General features: G+C 44.5%; 1 protein-coding gene across 1 annotated transcript in view; it reads left to right on the forward strand.

Annotated features, from left to right (window-relative positions):
* zmiz1a (zinc finger, MIZ-type containing 1a) overlaps nucleotides 1-19,869 on the forward strand; it is a 98,933-nt gene that overhangs the window by 20,236 nt on the left and 58,828 nt on the right. Inside the window, 2 exon segments of the mRNA XM_053436196.1 lie at nucleotides 3,954-4,072; nucleotides 17,852-17,932. The gene's annotated coding sequence lies outside the window, so the exon portion shown is untranslated.

A 19,869-nucleotide genomic window follows, 5' to 3' on the forward strand; every position in this document is an offset into this window, starting at 1 on the left:
ATGGCTTCTCTTGCTCCCAGCGCCAATCGATTCCAGAGACTCCGCTGCTTTAAATTGCATTCTCTGGTTTTCAGAGTTCTTCTATTTGCATCGAGGTAATCAATTACATGTATTAGCCTCCTGCTTTTAGCCTAACATGGACTTTGTCCTTCCTTCCCCCTTCCCCCTTTCTCCTTACCTTTGCTGCAAACACTGGGTCCTTCCTCTTGCAGCTAACATCATTGACTGCTGTTTGCCATGTTGGGGGGCATTGATTTTTACTGCTCTGCCTCTCTCTCTGGTTTAACAGTTGATGAGTTGTGTTAAGACGCCCAGGGACAGCCCTGCCTGTTTTAAGGAGATGAGGTTGGGTTTTATAGCCCTAGTGCTTCCTCATCCTTGGATGATAAGGTGTGTGTGTATGTGTGTATTGTCTGCGAGTGTGTGTGCACGAGAGCGAGTCCGTCTGTATGAGTTGAGAAGCCGCTTGAGACTAGGATTCCCCCCAGGAAGCTAATGTAAACCTTGTGGTATTAAGGGCTTCTAACAAGCAAACTTGGGGCTTTGTCATCTCCATCATTTGAATCACTTTGAAGAATTTGTGCAGAAAATCAGGGTATCTCTGTCAATGAACAGCCACTTGATCAGATATGATTACCAGCATGTGTTAGGAAAAACCACGCGTGATTAGGAAGCAGGGGAGACCGATGAGTGGCTCGGGTGGTTGACATAGGGTTTTAGATTCAGGGGTGACATGAGGTTTTAGTCTCTCAGAGGCACCTATAACCCCCCACAGCCCCCACACACACAAACAACACAGTCTAAAGTCATGGATACAGACACAAACCTCATTTAACACGATTAGTTTCTTTGAGGATTTTACGGCAGCCTCTTATATCCGGGATGAAAGAGTTCACACTTCTGACAGGAGGGAAAGGAAAGGGAGGGGGGAAGCTGGTGTCTGCAGAAGCCAGTACAACACACTCAGCTTTTCACTGCAATATTCACCACATTATTAAGGAACACATTTCTTTGTGCCGTGTTGCTCTCAACACCATCTGTAGTGTGCAACTCGAGTGGTAGCAATTTCCTTGTAGTCTTCGCCTGCTCATGCAGTATTACAAGTGAAACTCGATTGCAGATCTGCGCTCCATGTTCTAGTGCGTTTAGTTTCTCATAAACGTTTGCATTCTTCAATGATTGCTTCCCGGCGGTTGCCAATATGCAGAAATGCACTGCCATCTCAGTGTTTAGCTCTCTCTGGCTTTGATGCCATTTCAGAGAAAAAACATTTGCACAGTATTGCTTTTGAAATGGAATCCAATCTAATATCTGCAGTAATGTTTTACCTTGTTGTTTAATATCTAATTTACCATGTTGTGTAATACCTACAGGATTTTTTTTTTTACCAATCTCAAGAAAACTAAATGTCTATCTATTGTGCGTTTTCAAGAAGATGTCCCCTTGAAAGAATATCCAATGAAATGAATGAAACCAATGGGAAAAAAGGTGCAATTATTGATTATTATGAACTTGATGTATAAGAAACATAACTTGAATTGGCACTTAGAGAACAAAATTCTCCGCCGAGCACAACAGACCACTTATGAAACCACATGTAAATTAACCAGACCCAGATGTTTATTTGGATATGCACCAAATTGAACACACATAAGCATTAGTCCCTTAAACAAGCTTCATACGCACACAAATTAAATAAGGGCCATGCCTCACTCCTCAATAGAAGTCCATGAAAATCAGTTGAGTAGCTTTTGCTAAATCCTGCTTACTAACAAACATCCCCCTTGGCGAGGTAATGAAATCAATGAAACCAATTATAAATCATTATTTTTTAATTATGAATGTTATGAACTTGATGTATAACAAACCTTTGATATTCTAATGTCTTTCCTAAACCCCTCATGTCTACACGCTTGCAGCACTCTTACTTTTAGGAGTGTCCATCGGTGCATGTTATAGCCGGGTAATATCAACCTAATAGGCTTACCTGTCAGCACCTTATGCGGCGTAGATCCTGCAAATCTCATTTGTCCGCGACACCTGCTCGCTTCCCCGCGTATTTATGGGTTTCTCCTCCGCCCTGTCCTCTTCTTTTTTTGGCCTCAGTCCAAAATCAACCCCCTCTTCCCACAGTATTTGCCTCAGTGTGCTCCCTTCCCCTCATGGATTAAATGAGTGAATGAGCAGGTGTTAAGACGTATGGGGGGGGGGGGGGGGGGGGGGGGGGGGGGCCCATTCAATCCATTCTCCCCATCTGTTTAAACCATCCACGGGTTGTCGTCGGAATATCAACAGGATATATTTTCAGGTTCGATTTGAGATACTCGCTGACGCAATAAAGCAATTCACTTGATTTCCCTTCCCTATTGTTTTGTGTCAGGTAGGTTCCTCATTGGCTGTGTCCCGCTGGCCAGAAATTCTTCAACTCAACAGTCTCAGACTCAAGATGTTGGTGTCACGTTAAAAGATGTTGAGCCTCAGAACACAATTCAAAAAGGATTAAATTACTCAGCAGCAGCACATGACTGATACATCGGTTGACTGATAGACCACAGCCCATATGAGACTTTCACACACATATCAGTGTCAGCATATGTTTGACTATATGAAAACTTTTTACTTTATAGAATAAACAATGCGAAAAAGGTCTGTATTTAAGTTTATGTTTTTAAAGCTAGGGTTGGTAAGCCTGGAAAAGCTAGCAGCAGCAGGCTTCACTTTAAATATGTATAACTGATACATCCCACCCCCTCACATTGGCCCTCTCTTCAAAGTTATGGCCCCAAAACACACAAACAAGCACTGCCCGGAAAACTGCTAGAAGCCAACTTGTCCATATCTCTTCCTCTAACTTCTGGCTGTCGTCTGTCATTCAGCCTTGTGTCTCTGGCCTGTGAGGATTCCAGTCATGTGCGAGTAAGGGTCCACAGAGTCAGGCGTATCAGTTAGTGACAGACAGACACACCAGCGAATCATCTCATGCCCCCAAACACCATATTGGTTAGGCTCTACTCAACACTCACAAAAGGTTATTTTAACTTCATGAACTTCTTGTGGCTAACATATTGCCTGTCCACACATGCACTACACATGTAGATACATTAGCATAGATTCAGAGTCATGTTTGTATCGCCTGACAAGTCCAATAATCACTTTGCAGCTCTGTTTTTGGCCTCCATTAATGCCTGACAGATATAACTGGCTCTTAAGATGCTCAATGCTCCACCGTGTTCATCAGAACCAGCTCTGATTTAGTCTCTGTGAGATGCTTGGTGCTGGGCAGGTAACATGCAGTGGCCTTATCACAGCTGTTTTGCAAAAAGAGCTGACAGGAAATTAAATTAATGAGGGTGATCATCTGAACGAAAACAGTAAAACGGAAAACCGACCAAACAGAAGTGCTTTGCAGATGAGTAGAGAAAAGTTGCAATGTGCTTGTATAGGCCAATCCCAAAATCTGTGTGTGTCTGTGTGTGTCTGTGTGTGTTCTGGGCTTATACGCTGGATTTGTATCAGCCTGTAAAGGGCGCAGCGAAGCAGTGAGGAGAAACTAAGAGAGGTGTATTAAGGCAGTGAATCTCCCCGCTCTGTGTGTAATGGACTCAGGATGAGGGCCGACCAAGCGTCAGGCTGCTGATAACCTTTAGGAAGGACATTGTTCCTGAGCAGTGGGGGGTGGGGTCTTGTGTGGGGGGGATATACGGAACTGCTGCAGTATACAGGAGGCCCGGCGATGTGATGGGTGGTGCAGTTGTTCAGAGGTTCATTGACTCTGGGGCAGGGTGAGGAGGCAGAGTAAATGGGGCAGGATAGCAGGCTCCCTGCATACATTTTTCACCACCGGGATGAATTTCTCAGTGATAAATTTGTCCTGAGTCTGAACCAGGTTCTCCCTGGCATTCCATTAAAAGAAATCTAACAGGCTTTTTCCCCTCTGTCTTCCTTCCCCTCAGATCAGCGCTACCGGAGGAGGGGTCAGCAAGGGACCGTGCGTGAGGAATACATGAGGGGTGGGTTGGGGGAGGGGGCGGCCACCACAGCGGCAGTACCACCAAGGTCGAAGTTCACACAGGTAAAGATATTTTTTGTCTAATCCACTGCTCAGTGATTGTGTGCACCCTTTGGTTCCATCCTGGCTTCTCTATCACCCCGACATGGCGCAGGGGTTGTAGTGTGGCTGGTTTTGACTGGAACCTCCTCGGCTGGCGGCCGGGGAGGAACCGGGAACGGAGCAGAGTGCAGCTGCAGTTTACGAGGAGCTGTGCAGGATCCTGTTGGGCTCTGTGTTTGCCAACTCCTGGCGAGAACCCTGCGGCCAGTGTCAATACCTAACGAACAAAAAACGATCACACTATGATTCAAGAGCAATTTGTTTCTAAAACACTTCATGTTTTTTTTTTACAAAAGACAGATAGAGGACCAAACGCAAGATTCGTGCACTCAAAATGCAAACTTGTGCAGCTTGCCCATTGAACATTTCTACTATATATTTTTGAGTGCTCTGTGAGGTTATTTCAAATGCAACAGTAACCTGCTTTTCTAGCTCTGTGTTGCCTCATGGTAGAGCTGTAAGTGACATATTATAATAATTTGGCAGTAAATTGGATATCAGCACAGCTCGGTCCCAATGAAGACGTGATACTTCAAAGAGCAGCAGCTTATTGTCAGTTAATTGTGGTTCAAATTTAAAGGTCAAGTTGAACGTGAACCTTCATTTTTTTTCTACCAGAACCAGAAAGGTTTGTCTCGTTTCTTGCTTGCCTTTCTTCCTGGATTCTTTACTACCAGAGATTATAAAGTAGGCAAATAAATAATAAAGTGCTATTTAATCTTCCTTAGTGCAGCGCGTGTCTGTGTGTGTTTGTACGCTGAGCAATGGCACCGCCTTGGGAACATCTGCCTCAAGCACACACACATGCACACGTATATGCAGGCGGGCACAGACACATACTGTACACGCGTGCACGACGAGCAGGGATCAGCCAGAGCGATTAGCACACGGACGTCAGAGCACAGAATGTGGCAGGTTTAACACACGTAGAAACACACATGCGCCAACCATCGGCTGAGTGACAAGTGCTGCAGACAGAACGGGGCTGCAGAGAGTGACTGAGCACGACTGCAGACACATGAAAGTGTAGGAAGACAACTTATACCGCACTTGTCTGCTGCTGTCGTACGTTATTCATCTCATATCTGTTCTTTTTTCCCTCTTTCCTCTCCTCTCACATTAACACATACACAGAGTTCCAGTGGTTGATCAAACAACTGTGCAATTGACGCAGAATTTGGCCAGACAGAGAGCCAGGATTAGTAATGTGGAGCTCCGCTGGCTTAATTTGTTTAGAAAGCCTATCATTGCTGCAAACATGTTACAGACTGTTGCCGTTTACAGAGGAATATTTTCCCCTGCAGCTTTAATTGGATGCATTTTTAATGTTAGTGCCACATAGTGTGGTCACTGTTGACACTAAACACTGTGCCCATTGTGAGGTGTCGGAGTTGATATTTAGGAGAGAGGAAGAGTGTGTGCATGTGTGTCTGACCGTGCAATGGTTGGGTGATGTTGTGTCCACACTACATGTGAAATTTATAGCTCTGCGTCACAGGGCTACGGCTTAGCTACGGAGCTCACGCACCTCACCGCTGTAGCCGATAACGGGGCCAAAACAGAGCTTTGTGCGATCAATGACGTAAACTCTGGCCAGACATGGTGCCACGGAGCACCAATGTTATTAGCGCTACTCAATGTGGCCTACCATAAATTGAGTAATATCGTAACACAAGCATAGAATATTTTTTTTTGTTCATAAAATGGTGATGCGTGTGAGGTCTGAGATCATGAGTTTCCCAGCTGATACTCAGGAGAAGGACCGGGTTGTTTCTGATCAGATCAGTTCAGAAATCTGAAATAGTTAGCGTGAACACCAACATGTGAGTAGCGTTTTCAAATTTGTGGACATTTTACGACAAATCAAATTAGACTCGATTGTACTTTATTGTCCGAATCTCTTCTAAAATTTGTCTTGCATCCCAAGACGTCCGTTGCCTCGCACAAACACCAACATATTACACAACAGGACAAAAAAGATTTCAACAAATATTATACACAAATGGAAATTTTACAATTGGCTCTAGAGCAATTCCTTTGACATTCAGTGCTGCGACCACACCTGAACACTAAGGCCTACTTGGAGCTCCAACTCAGATTTAACAATTTGACAGAGGAACAAAATAGTTCTACAGTCTGTTAAGGGTTTGACTGTGCTGCATGACTTTCTTAGATAAAGCAAGAAAAAGCCTTAGTTTAAATTTTTTTGTATTTATACTTTCTATTATGTGTCCATCATCCTTTTTTTTGTCCATCCTTCTTTTTGTCCTTTCTTTCTTTCCATGGTTTTCTCCATCACCCGTGCACTTTTATCTCATAATGTATGTTTGTGACAGAGAAAAGGTGAGAGACGTAGACAAGATAGAATGAGAAAGAATAATCAAGACTAATTCTCTGAGGAGTTTCACCTCAGGGTGCTACAGCTTAGGTAACTGTGATGATATTCAAAAGAGAGGAATGTGTATTTTTATCCTCGCTGGTGATATTCATTTTGGTTATTGTCTTACGGCTCCTTTTTTCTAACACACACACACACACAAGCAAGCCGGCCTCTTTTTTGGGGATTGTGTGCTGCGAGAGGCATCTCACAAACAAGCAAAGGTATAAAATGGTGAGAGTGGGAGGATGAGAGAGAACATTGTCTTCTCTTTCCCAGCTTAGGGACAGCGCAAAACAGGTTGTGTGAGGATACTTGCCATCCTTAACAACTTCTAACGCTGCCTCAGGGCCACCTCGACTTCTCTGATGAGAGTTGTGTTGTGCAGAGGAGTTGAAGTGGTTGCAACACGTTAGTCAGCGTCAGATGGCATTCCAGGTACCCTGTAAGTCCCCGGAGTAACACATTCACTTTGTCATGTTTTGACATCATTAATGCAAGATCTTAGCTTGCATTAATGATCTTATACAGTCCATTTAGATGCTTTTTCTTTTTCTTTTTTTACTCATTTATACAATTATGAGTCATTAAATCTAATTTGGAACATACCACAATACTTGAACATGTCAAGAAAGAGTTACCTGGCTTTGTGTTTCTTTGGAAATTCTAGTTTCATACAACTTGGGTCTTATTCTCGTCTTACTCTGGGTCTTATTCTGGGTCTGTAGTCAAGGTATATCTGAGAGATTGACAGAGAGAGGTTGGCAAGGAGAAGTGGATGGAATCAATGCACCGCAAACATCTCTGCAAAGAAGCAACAGAACATAACGCTACTTTAAAGCTCTTATATGGTATTGTGAGATGTGCAAATTTAGAGATTGTCCCTTTGTTATTCAATGGATGGAGGATAATGGACAGATAAAAACTGAAAAACAAATGTGGATGAATACTTTGGTCACTGCTATCAAAGCTAGGCAGCCCACCCAAGTAAACTCTATGTGTGGAAAACCTGTTGTATAATCTAGTTTTTTAGCTGAACATGTAACCAAGAGTTTTTCTCTTCTGGTCCGACTTGGGTTTACCGATCTCTCTGGCTTCCAGATCTCACTACCAAGACGATCTTTAAGTTATCTAACCAAAACAGAAACAACGAGAATAAGACCAGATAAGACGTTTTCCTTTAAATGTCTTCAAATGTTGATGTGATGTGAAATGACATCACTCCGGTCGACCGGCATCTTTGTGCGCCAGTTGGTCTGTGATGTTATCCATCACTGGATCTCTCTGTCTGGCATCGTCAATTACCCAGAGGAAAAAAACATTAGGGGCCTGAATGGGACACGGAGCCGTGGCAGGCCTGACATGGCTGTGTTATATGATTACACAACCTGTTGGCTGTCCGCCTGTCAAGTGTCTCCCAGCGCTGATGAATGGCTGCAATATGCCGCGCATCACAACACCACGCCATACACTCATTAATGGCTTCCCATAATGCCCAGGACGTTCCTCCAATACCGTGACAGGATTCACAGAGGGAAGGAGAGAGAAGGGGGTGGTAGTTGAAGTGCGAGAGTGAGACTGAGAAATGGTGGTCGTGAATAGCCCACCTTGTTTCCGTGTCGCCATTCAAGGCAGTAAACAAAAGAAACATGGTGTCCTGATTTGAATAATTTCACACACATAGTGGGGCAGGACGCCAGCATCACAGTCACACGTAAACTCCTAATGAACAAAGGATGGCAGACATGGGGAGAGAGACGAAACAACAGTGCAGGGAAATGCAAGAGTTATAATTTTTGTAAGTGCGACACGCATGTTTCTCAATGAGATACTTGTCCATCTGTGGCGTGTTTGCATAGATGATCAGAAACGTGGCGTGCACACCAGTGTGTAGGAACATGACAATAGAGACGCTTGAAGAAAAGGAGATTGAATCTGTCATCTGTCGTCTGTCGGATGCCATGGGAAGCTTAGTTGATTGCTCATTCTCTCGCTGAATTACGAGACATCCTACCCAAGATCCTCCACACTACTCGATACACAGCTTTAACAAACAGATCTGATTCTCATAGAGACACTGCTGCGAGAGGTTTCGAAATAAAAGGGTGCGGAAAGAGCTATTTGGTAAGGAGGGGAGATACTGTGTGTGTTTCCCGCTCGGTGTAAAGTAGTTTCTCACAAAGGGTTGGTGTCGGAAAGGTTATCTAAAACCTACATGACCCCAGGCCACATTAGTTGGGGTGTTTATGGCTCTGTTAGACTTTTAGTGTCCAAGCATCAGCCACATTGCAGGAGCTCCATTGATAAGCACATTCTTTCTCTGGACTTGACAGGTCTGTGCTCAGTAAACTGCGCCTCAGCTTTGTCTTGTCATATATTTTACGTTGTCGCACATTAAAGTCAGTATTTTTTATAGATGGCACGCCAGCGTTTTCAGGCTCGATGCTGCGGAGGAAAAGAACTGAGCAGTGCTGCACCTGCAGAGTGTGTGTGTGCACGAGAGAGACAATCTGTCTGTACAGTCCTCCATCTGTGTGCCTGTGTTTGCTCCTTCTCACAGCGTGAGTTTCTCAGTTTGAAATGCAACACCTGCAGATGTGTCTTGTAAACTGCAGCCCCCAGCTTCTCTTCCATTCAGAGGGGACCACTAAAACAAAGCAATTAAAGTAGCTCTCTAGATGGAGCGAAGATTTGGTGCACGGATGTGTCTGGCAGTGCACGAGTGTTTGTGTGTGTGTGTGTGAGTGATTATACGACATTCTCATGCCACAATCTTTAAATTGAACCGTGAAGAGATCGACTTTCCTGCAGGGACGAGGACAGCTCTGTGCCAATCACAACATTAGCAGTTCTGTCATATTCATGTCTGTTTGAATATGGAGGTCAGAGGTCACTGACAACCTGTCGGCGCTGAGCAGATTTATGCAACATGCACACACACACACACACACACACACTCACATGCACACGAAAACACACAGGCAGCCACAGCCCACAGTTTTTGGCGCAGCACGTTAAAGCAGTGGTTTCTTGTTGCTGCTGATCTTTGAGGCCTTCCAGCTCCAGATACCAGAGCTGCAGTTATTTCTCCACTCGGCTGCCTGACCCTCTTAATTGAGAACGTCTGTGTCTGAGGAACAGAGAGCTAAACAGACAGAGAGAGGGAGGACAGATTTGTGTGTGAAAGAGGAATAGTGAAGACAAAGTACGACCGAGCAAAGAGCTAAACCTGTGCAGGCCGACACTGACCAAGTGCACGCTGGCCGCACGCTCAACAGTTGGCCTCGGGAAAGCCGAAACTCCTTCTCACCCCTCCTCCCTCTACCCCCTTGTTTCTGGCCATGAGCCAAACAGAGCGAAACACAATGTCCTCAGTGTAGGTGTAGCTTTTTTCAACATGGTGTAAAGTAGCTGCAAGAAAGGCAGAAAAACGAGGGAACTGCCGCTCTGACCCCAGAGAGAAAACTGCAGGAGGGAGAATCAAACCAGAGGGTTGGGAAGGGGAGCGGTGAGCTCGGTGACAGCTGCATGTATGGTGTAGTGGCTGACGGTCCGTCCGTCTGTCAGAGCAGATATTTCTGTCTGTTTAGTGCTGCCTTACTGGCTGCCAGAGACACTCCTCATGTCATCGCTGGGTGCCTGCTGTCACTGGCTAAAAAGGAGAGAGGGAGTGGAGTGTGTGTGTGAGCGAGAGTGACAGAGAGAGAAACTCCAGCAGCTGTCTTGAAAGCTCCAGCACTCTGTCAGTACGTCTTGAATCTTTCCCCTAATGCCTCCTGTGTAAGGCAGCGTTTCACTCGGCTCTTTGGTCAAACGTCCACCTTGGCGCTGTGAAAGGAAATCAGCAGGTTGATGTTATAGTTCAACTTGGAGGTTTACTTTAATATGATGGAGAAATGTTTTGGCAGCTGTTTGCGACGTGGGTGGGAACCAATCGATTTATTGTCGTGCGGTTTAGCCTCATTTGATTTCATTGCAACACATGTGTCCTGTTGAATGCAATGCAAAGCAGTCTTGTAGCTACATTGTTTTATAACAAAACGTTACCTAAGCACCAGAATGTATCTGTGTGCACTCGAGTGTTGACTGATAGTAGTCGACTTGTGTTTGCTCAGAAAGCTTGTAGCAGCTGTAATAAAAAGATGTGGCGGCAGGCAGGTGAGTCTTGTCAGTCGTGTGTAGGAGGTAAGAATTTACATGAAATATTGAATAAAAATAGCACGGTGTTTTAATTTTCCTGGGTCAACTGGAGGCGAGTGTGGGTGGCAGGCAGCGAGACGTAGTAGAGCTGAAATTCACTGAGCTCTCTGGTTGTTCTTAAATAGCTGGAAAAAATTAATGTGACCAGGGTGTTGTGTGATTCTTGAAGATATTTAGCTATCAAAATTAACAAAGATATTTATTCAAATGTGTATATTCATGAACATATTTAATGCTTTTTGGTTTGTGAATTTAATGGAGAAAATAATCAAAATAGTAAATACCACTGCCAACGGTTTACCTTCTTCTTGATAACTGGTACAGTGGCTGCTGTAACCCTGCCTGTTTGGAATGGGCTGTTTACTTGGCCTATGGTAACGCTGGTTGCAGTTTTCTTTCTGAAACCGTAAAAGTGACCTGCAGTGATTTAGACACGGCAAGTAAAGACCGGCTGCAGACCTCAGTCCACAGAACCCTGAGGCTGCACCACCGCTGCTGTGCAAAGAGATGGTCGCCAGTTTATTCAAAGTTCAGTGAAGCACGACTCAGTTCTGGCTGTTGTGGTAAAAGCTTCAGTTGTCGTGAACACGCAGTTGTAGCGATCTGTAGCCTAACTTACGTTGATGACTCGCAGTTGCCTGTTTATTCTGTGTTTATTAATACTGAACGTATCGCATGTCTGAATATGACACTGCTCTGTCTTTGGCCCAATACAATACAAATGCCAAGTACAAGGTCGATAAGATGGACGGTTCTAGAGATAAGCGAGCCACACACAGATTTCTGGATTTATTCAATAGATGTTAGTCATAACAGCTGCTGTTGTTTAACAAAGAGCAAAGAAACTATTAGCACGAAGCACGTGGATGATGTCTTCCATTTTCATTTACTGAACAATGGACCCCTCTTTCATCATCTGCTCCTTTAAACCATTGCTCTCTGTTTCTTGCTAATGTGGTGTATTTTTTTCTGTTTGTTGCCTTAATTGCTGTTTGATTGCAATCATCTGTTGTCGGAGCGCTGTCGTCTGATTACAAACATGTGTTTTTCGCCAAACGAGACAGCCACGGAGTGAGGTAATGGAATTTATAATAAATAAATAAATAACCTAAGAGTATTCGCGAGGCACTGGGCTGCACAGTGGCTCTGTGGTTATCGTGGAAGGTCCAGGGCTTGCACCCGCAAGGCGGCTGGAGATCCTCAGTGGGACATTTGAACGTTCTCATGGTGTCAGCAGGAGAACGTGTTTTCTTTTGGTGCTCTGGTTTCTATGTAGCCTGGTGGAAACAGCAACGTTAAAGTGAGTTAAAGTGAGTTTGCAGAACCCTGAACAGGAGAAGTTGTTATAACACCTCAGATTTAAAGTTCCTCAGATATCTCAACCCTCCTTTACATTTTTACAGGATCTCTCAACATGATAACAATACTTGTATGATTGACGAGCTCAAGGAGCAGAGTCACGTTATTCTCCAGTTTGTTATTCCCGTCCTGGAAAACCCCTGTTTTCAGCAGTGGTACGAGCTTTGAGCCTATAATTTTGCGGCGGCGACAACATTAGTCCAACTTTGGATTCTGTACTGTCAGTGTCCGCTTCCTCTGACTCTTCCGGTGCCCTGACAGCCCTGTAACCACACACTGCTGTTTATGTTCTTTAGGTTAACACGGTTATCTTCGTACGTAACCAGAGCCCTTAACTTACACGGGCACTTGGCATACGAGTGTGGTTGAGCACGTGTGTGTGTGTGTGTGTGTGTGTGTGTGTGTGTGTGTGTGTGTGTGTGTGTGTGTGTGTGTGTGTGTGTGTGTGTGTGTGTGTGTGTGTGTGTGTGTGTGTGTGTGTGTGTGTGTGATCGTGCAGCTGCAGGACCCGTCTCTTTCCCCCCCGTGTCTCTCTTCAGAAAGAGCTGCAGGGACTTGCCAGTATTCTCATTCCCTCTGGAGGCATTTCCGCGCGCTAACAAAGCCCGGCCTGCGTGATGAAACAGAGAGGAAGCAGCTTTTGTGAAGGGAGCAGCCGATTTCGATGAGCGTGAGTGGGTGTGTTTCTGTGTATGTATGTGTGTGTGTTAGTGTGTGTGTGTGCACCACTGACCCTGGGTAACAGTTGTGTGCATGCAAATTTACTTTGGAGCACTTCAGGTTGCTCCAGGCTCTTGTTTGCTGATGAACTAGGATGTGAACAAGCCTACTCTGTTTTCCCATTCAGAAAACAAAGTTACCTCCTGTTTGCCTCTTAATTAACTGGTATAATACTTAGCTTGTTGGATCGGCCAGTGCTTTTTTATGAGGCTTGTTAACCACTGGCCTTTCACAGTTTTCACTTCCTCTGTTGCCATTACTGAAGGGAAATGTGCACTCCAACACAAGGCACAATTCTCCAGGGTGTCTGGTTCTGGGAAGGAACCAAATTGAACCAATAAGTAGAAAATTGTCTCCTTTTTTTTTACAGTTCAGTAGAACTAATAGAAGAACATGCACCCGTTGCCCCCATGTCTGTAATGAATAAATAACACAGATGTAAATCATATCCACCTTTGCTATTTTTTGGGGTTCAGTGCATGAGTATTAATTTTTTTCCTCACTGCTGCTGGATACTGTTCTTTTAGTTGGTGCTTTCCAGAAATAACTCCTGGGTTTGCGCAAGAGCTTTAGGTTGAAGCTCACACGAGACATCATTTTTTTCTTTCTGATTTGAGTTCATGATACAGCCATCGGAAATTAACAAAAGGTTTTTTTTTTTTTTCTTTTCCTAATGGGGGCAAAAGCAGAGCAACTGCTGGGTCGCAGAAGCCGAGATTTTTCTCAGGGGATGTCAACAGAGTCAGCGTCCTGCGGGTTGACAGCTAGGGCCCCGTGACACACGCTCATGCCCATAAACAGGGATTTGGCCCTCCGGAGAAAATAACCTCGATAATTACTGGGTGCATATGGACCTGCCCACAGCGGGAGGGGAAGGAGGAGGAGACAGGGGTTGACTGAGAAGGAGAGAGAGAGGGAGAGGAAGAGAGAGAGCCACATCCGCTGGTGCATTCCTCCTTGCTGTGTCATACTGGTGCCGAGTTTCCCCCTCGGTTTGCACGGAGATTTCCAAGAGACGGAGGTTGCAAAAGGGCTACTGCCGCGACGCTCGGGGCTGCAGACGCTGACATAAAAAGTTTAACAAGTCACACGTTCATTAACTCCCTATGGTAACAAAAAGACAACAAGACTGTTTGAAGAGTAAACATGAGAGGATTGTGAGACAATGGTGGAAAAAGACATATGGAGGTGGGATAAACCAAAGAAAAGTAAAGACACAGCCAGTGGAAGCACTCGAGATTTCTCCTCTCTCTCTCGCTCTCTCTCTCTCTCTCTCTCTCTCTTTCTCTCTCTCTCTCTCTCTCTCTCTCACTGCCCTTGTCACGTGGCCTCATTGGTCTGGCTGAATTGGCATTATTGCAGCAGCCAGCGCTGAATGTCTGTGGTTGGCTCGCCGCCCGTCTGCTTGCCTGTCATTCAGCTGGTTAAAGAGGCCTTGTTGAACCGCTGCACTGTGCCTGGCTACTACAGGGCCATTCATGCCCGTAACGGAAGAAACAGCCAAGTCCTGTCATCAGTGCCAGCTAGCACATACCAATTTACTACTGGAAATGACAAGGTCATTTTGCTTGGTAAGCACAGTTTTCCCCCCTCGAGCAGCCTCGTAACCCGTTTCTCAAAGTTTGGATTGCCTTTCAGAGAATGAGACGCTGCGCTCTAACACAACGTCTTTAGACAAACACAGTGTTCACTGTTCACGTCTCTGATATGTTCTCCCTCTCTGTTGCATGTACGCCGCCTACATTGTGTTTAAAGTGAAACAGACTGATCTCTTCCCCAAGGAATTATACAACAACAGCACAAAACAACAAAACAGATCATTTGCGCTGCCTCAATGCTGGAAATCTCAGAAAGAAGTCGTGAAGATACAACAGTGTTGTCACTCTGAGTGAGTCCCCCCCCCACCCCCCCTGCTTTGTCAGTTGCTCTGTGCGCCTTTGGCTAATGGTGGCTCATCCTGTCACAGATGACCTGTGCCTTAGTGAACCGTTCTCTGTCCTCTTCTCAGTCCCAGTGTGACACACAGAGTGAGGACATGCATGAGAGCCATGACTTCATCCTGCGCTCTCCCTCCTTTCTCCACTTGGCCTCTTCCCCCGTGCTCTCCTCCTCCACTCTCTCTCCCGCTCTCATCCTCCCTTCCCTCTCTTGTCCTTTTTGTCTTCCTTCCCCAGCCCTTGCTCCGTCTGCAGTCCTAACATCTTCCTGCTATGATTAGCAGTAGTGTTTTTTTTCATCCCCAGCCAGTGTAATGTCTAGAGCCTCCTGTGTCCTTGGAAAGCAGCCTAATAAGCTCAGACACACACTGCTGTCTCTGCTCTCCACAGGCCTATTCTCCAGTGTCACCCTGCGCACACTGAGGTAAACAAAGACTGCCACACACACGGACTGAACACACGCTATCCTGGTGTGCTAATAGACCGCCGCTGCCGCCCGCCGAGGACAGCGTTGACGCTAGCTCGCTAACGTTGACCTTCCGTGTGCCAATCACAATAAATCTGCTCCCTGATTTGAATACGGGAGGAAAACAGTGTAAATTGAAAGCAGAAATCCCCCTGGTGTGAGACAAGATGAGCCTCTGAATAAATTATTCAGATGGCAGCCTCTTTCCTGCATGATTCTTGCCTTCTGCTACGTTTAATGGCATCTGTGATGACGCCCATTGGAGATTAATCCAGATGTAAGACGTGTGTGTGTGTGTGTGTGCGTGCGCCTGTGCTTACATTTGTGTGTGGCCTTCTCACCCTTCTTCTCATGCATCCCGTCGTGTCGTGTGATGGGGAAACAAAGCCTCGACAGGGGAATTTATTTCTTCTCCGGAGAGGGCTGTAAATAAACAACAAGTGAATCAATGCATCCATTTGTTTTGTTTATTCTCTGATAAGTCTGCCTGTGTCGTGCGGCGGTGTGACAGTGCTTTCGAGCCAGCGGAGCTCTCTGCAGCCATATTTCCTCTCGGCGAGAGTGAGAAAACATGCCACACTGGCCTCATGTTTCATTACTGGGCATCAGTAAATTACCGCATGCTTTTTTATATCACTCACTGCAGCTGATTTAGAGCCGTGATGGAGCCTTTGTGTGAGTGGGAAATAGCACCAGCGTTGGATATTGTGCTTTAGAACTACTCAGTCTACTACACACACACACACACACGCACGCACACACACACACACACTTAGGGAAAGCCAGGTGCAATTGAATAGGAAAAACCCACAGCAGGACCTGTGGTGAATGTGTTTCACTCTGTGTGAGCACTATTGATTCACTGCAAAAGGATGACCTTCCCCGTCACAATCACAAATGTTTGAGTATAAAACATTTGACTGTCTCTAAGATTACCCTGCACTACTAACTACATGTTAGTATCCTATTAAAGGTCTAAAATAATTAAGCTTCCAAGCCATTTTTCTTATTAAAAATTATGAATTTTACAATAAAACCCATTTTATCGCTACTGTCATTAGATTCTCTAGATGCAGATATTCCTCCAGCAGGTAATGTTTCAACCTGCTTGGGTTTGTTGGTTTTCGGTTGTTTTTTTCTGGTTTTGAACAGGATTGCACAAAAACCACTGCATGGATTAACACAAAATTTGGTGGAAGGATCAGGAAATAATCCAATGCATTTTTAGATAGATAGATAGATAGATAGATAGATACTGCACTGTAACAAATAAAAGCCCTGATCTGATCTAGTAAAATGTTGTTTCATAAGGGGACTGCTGGGCCTTGCATTTCTAGTTTGTTACAGCATTGTTCAGATTCTGCCTCCTGCCTTAAACAATTCAGGTGAATGAAATTTTTGTGCAATAGTGACATTTACAACATTGCACTGTAACATTCTGATGTTACTGTTACTGTGCATTAACAGACAATTGTTTTTTTATCATGGCAACTATAAACAGAATTTCTTTCACGACCCGCTTCTATAATCTCCGAGACAGACGTTTTTATAACCTTTACAAAATTAATAAATGAATTTTGCTGGTGAGGTGAATCGACGCTCTCAACTGGAGCAATTGCATTTCTGTGGTCCTCAGTAATAATAATGAGCAGAGCAGAGGTGGCAGAACATTTGAAGGGAGTTACTTGTATTAGCCATGGTTGGATGACTAATAGGAGCAGTGAATAATGGTGTGAGCGGAATGATCCCTCTTCTTTCGCAATAAAGGTAACCTCCCAGTGTGTAAACCTTGATTAGGAGCAATCGTTCAGCTAATGCTGCTGTTGGTAATGCCAACATGACTACACATAAGATACTCTAATGAGCAGAGGTTTACCATAGGGTTCTTTTGTGCTCAAGTACCCTTCTCTGTATCCCATATCCAAGTGTGAAATTACAATATCAGATCATATTTAGTTAATTAAACCCATATGACTAATTTAATTTGATTCAAATATGGGGGGGGAATGAATAAATCATGGAGGCGTATTTAGCCGGCTAGCGCTGGTGTTAACAGTAATTAAATGTGGGGGAATCTGTAGCCTGTGAAGATAGCTCAAGTCTCTTCTGCTGCACGAGTATACACGTGGAGAAATGAAAAAACAAAACAAATGTGAGCCAGACTGTCTTGCGAAGCAGTCTAGCAGAATATGAATGAAAATTATGTGGGAGTTTCAAACGCATAAATGAGCGATATAGTTTAATATGGAGTCCTGTAGTGTGGGCTAGTGTATTAATAGTCAGCGAGTGGTCTTCCCATTAGCAGATCTGCACGTCGTAGTTAAAGACGATCCAGGAGCAGAGAAAGAAACATTCCTCCATGATTAGAGCCCGGAGAGTTCAAAGACGACTGCTTCTGCAACGAGACGGGTGCACAACATTCAAAGGGAAGACGAGGAAATCAACTCGTATTTGTCATTTAAGCTTTTTACGTTTCATATTTGGCGGGGATTAGAGATGCACATTCTCCCACAGCTCTGTCAGCCCTTGTTATGTGTCTCCAATCTGTCAGATGCACGAGAGGGGTGCTTTATTACATCTTGATAAATGATGCCACCTTAGTCTTGTTTTCCTATCACTAAAAAGCAGAGTTTTGTCACACTCCCTGATGTGTGCTGTGTTTCTGTATCGTTTCATTTTAGACTCGCCTCTGTGATTGATGAGGATTAAGAAGCAGATTTTGCCTAATAGGAAACACAGGAGGGTCCTCATCCACCGCACTGGTAAGGATCCTGATTATGAACATATGTCTTCCACTGCTCGTATGGTGACACACATTTGCTTCAGCTTGATTTTGTGAGATAGATCGCATTTTGGTTTCAGTTTTTCGTTGCATCATACCAGCCATTTAACACACAGGCAGTGGCGGATCTAGGATTTTTCTAAATTAGGGCCCACATAAGAACCACAATTTACACAAAGGGGCCAATTATATGTCCAACGCATAATTCCTGATTCAGCAGGCTTGACATTAAAGTCATTCCTTGTTTACTGAAAAGGGTTCTTTGTACAAGCACTTTGTGTACTTCAAAAGCTTAGAAAATAAAAATTCTGAACAAATTCTCATATTTACTGTTAGTATTGCTGGTAAGTGACCAGGTTTTTCAAAAAGTCTACAGCAAGGACAGGGACACTTCTTCAGGGGGCCAATCAAACTTCAGCTGGGGCCAATTCCCCCCTGGACCCGCCCCTGGATCCGCCCCTGCACACAGGCATTTGTGTCCTGGAACATAATGCACTTGTAATTATTTTATACAGCAACCCAGGAATAACACAGTGTGCTGTCAAAAACTAAAAGTGAAGAAAAGTGCTAAGTCCTTTTATTTTCCCATGAGACTGACATCGATACAACACTGTCTCTTATTGTAATACTTTCAAAGAACAATACTGGACCACAGACACGCCAGGACATGCTGAATTAATCGTCACAAGAGGCTGACCGCCATTGTTTTTGAATGAAAGCACATGTTTACGTAATGATTTGCACGAATACGACTGTGATTCTGTGAGTGATTTCTTTACACGTCACACAGCTGGAGACTGTCAGGTAACAGGGAGGTCGGTCGGGCTCAAAAGACGCTCTTCTCTGCATCACCTTGCTTCATCTGGTTTGGTGGATCATAGAAAAAGCTCATTTGATGACCACATTCTCACATGTATAGCACAGTAGCCATATTCACCTCTGATTTACGCTGTCTCAAGGGTGTGTAACCTGGACAGCAGTGAAAGCAGTGTGGTTTGTTACCATGTGTGGCCATTGATCCGCCCCCATCAATACCAATATCAATCTCCAAGAGGAGGACAAGTCTCAATCCCTAGATACCTATCCTCCTGTCATTTGCTTTCTTCTGGACTGCATTACAAGTGTCTATTTGATGCAAAAACATGCATGAATACCGTGTTCAATTAGCCTCTGAACAGTATGAATATTATGTATTCGGTTATCCCTGGGACTGCATGAATAATAAGAATTCATTTAAACCTCGCCTGAGAGGAAGCTTTCCATCGTCTTCATCACGGTGTCAATAACCTTTGACTGGCGTGATGCATGATGTAATTGGGGTGCGTGCAGATGAGAGGGAACATCAAACTCGTTATGATCCCAACACACTGGAGCCAAGAGAAGACCACGTCCCTCTGCTTTTGTTTGCGGAGACTGAGCAAAAAAAAAAAAAAAAAAAACGTCAACACAGTAGTTTGTACTCATGTGAAACGGCATCAAAGTGCTGGAAGGTGAATAATTTTTGGTGGCATCTGCACATTCTGCAATATGCTAATGAGCAAAGCTGCAAAAGCCAGATTGCCAGGAGAAAGAAGGATAGATGGAGGGAGGAGGAAAAATGGGGAGGGAGTAGAAAGGAGAGAAACAGACGGAGGCGGGTGTAAATTATGGATGCAACCTGCGATTTCCAAGAGGAAAAGAAAGGCAGAGAGAAACCTCAAGTCATGCATATCAGATTACGCATTTACCACATTTTCTTATCATGGTCCGTGAGCAAACTCGTATACAATCTGGCCTCAGTGTGTGTGTGTGTGAGTGTGTGTGATGAGAGAGAGAGCACTTATACATTCATCCATGTCGAGTTGTGTGGAGCTGTGTTGTGCTGTCAAGCGTTCTCTGCACTTGATATGACGTGTGTATGAAGCCATGTTCAGTCGG

This window comes from Pleuronectes platessa, chromosome 12 (assembly GCF_947347685.1).
Source record: "Pleuronectes platessa chromosome 12, fPlePla1.1, whole genome shotgun sequence".
In the NCBI taxonomy this organism is placed as follows: Eukaryota; Metazoa; Chordata; class Actinopteri; order Pleuronectiformes; family Pleuronectidae; genus Pleuronectes; species Pleuronectes platessa.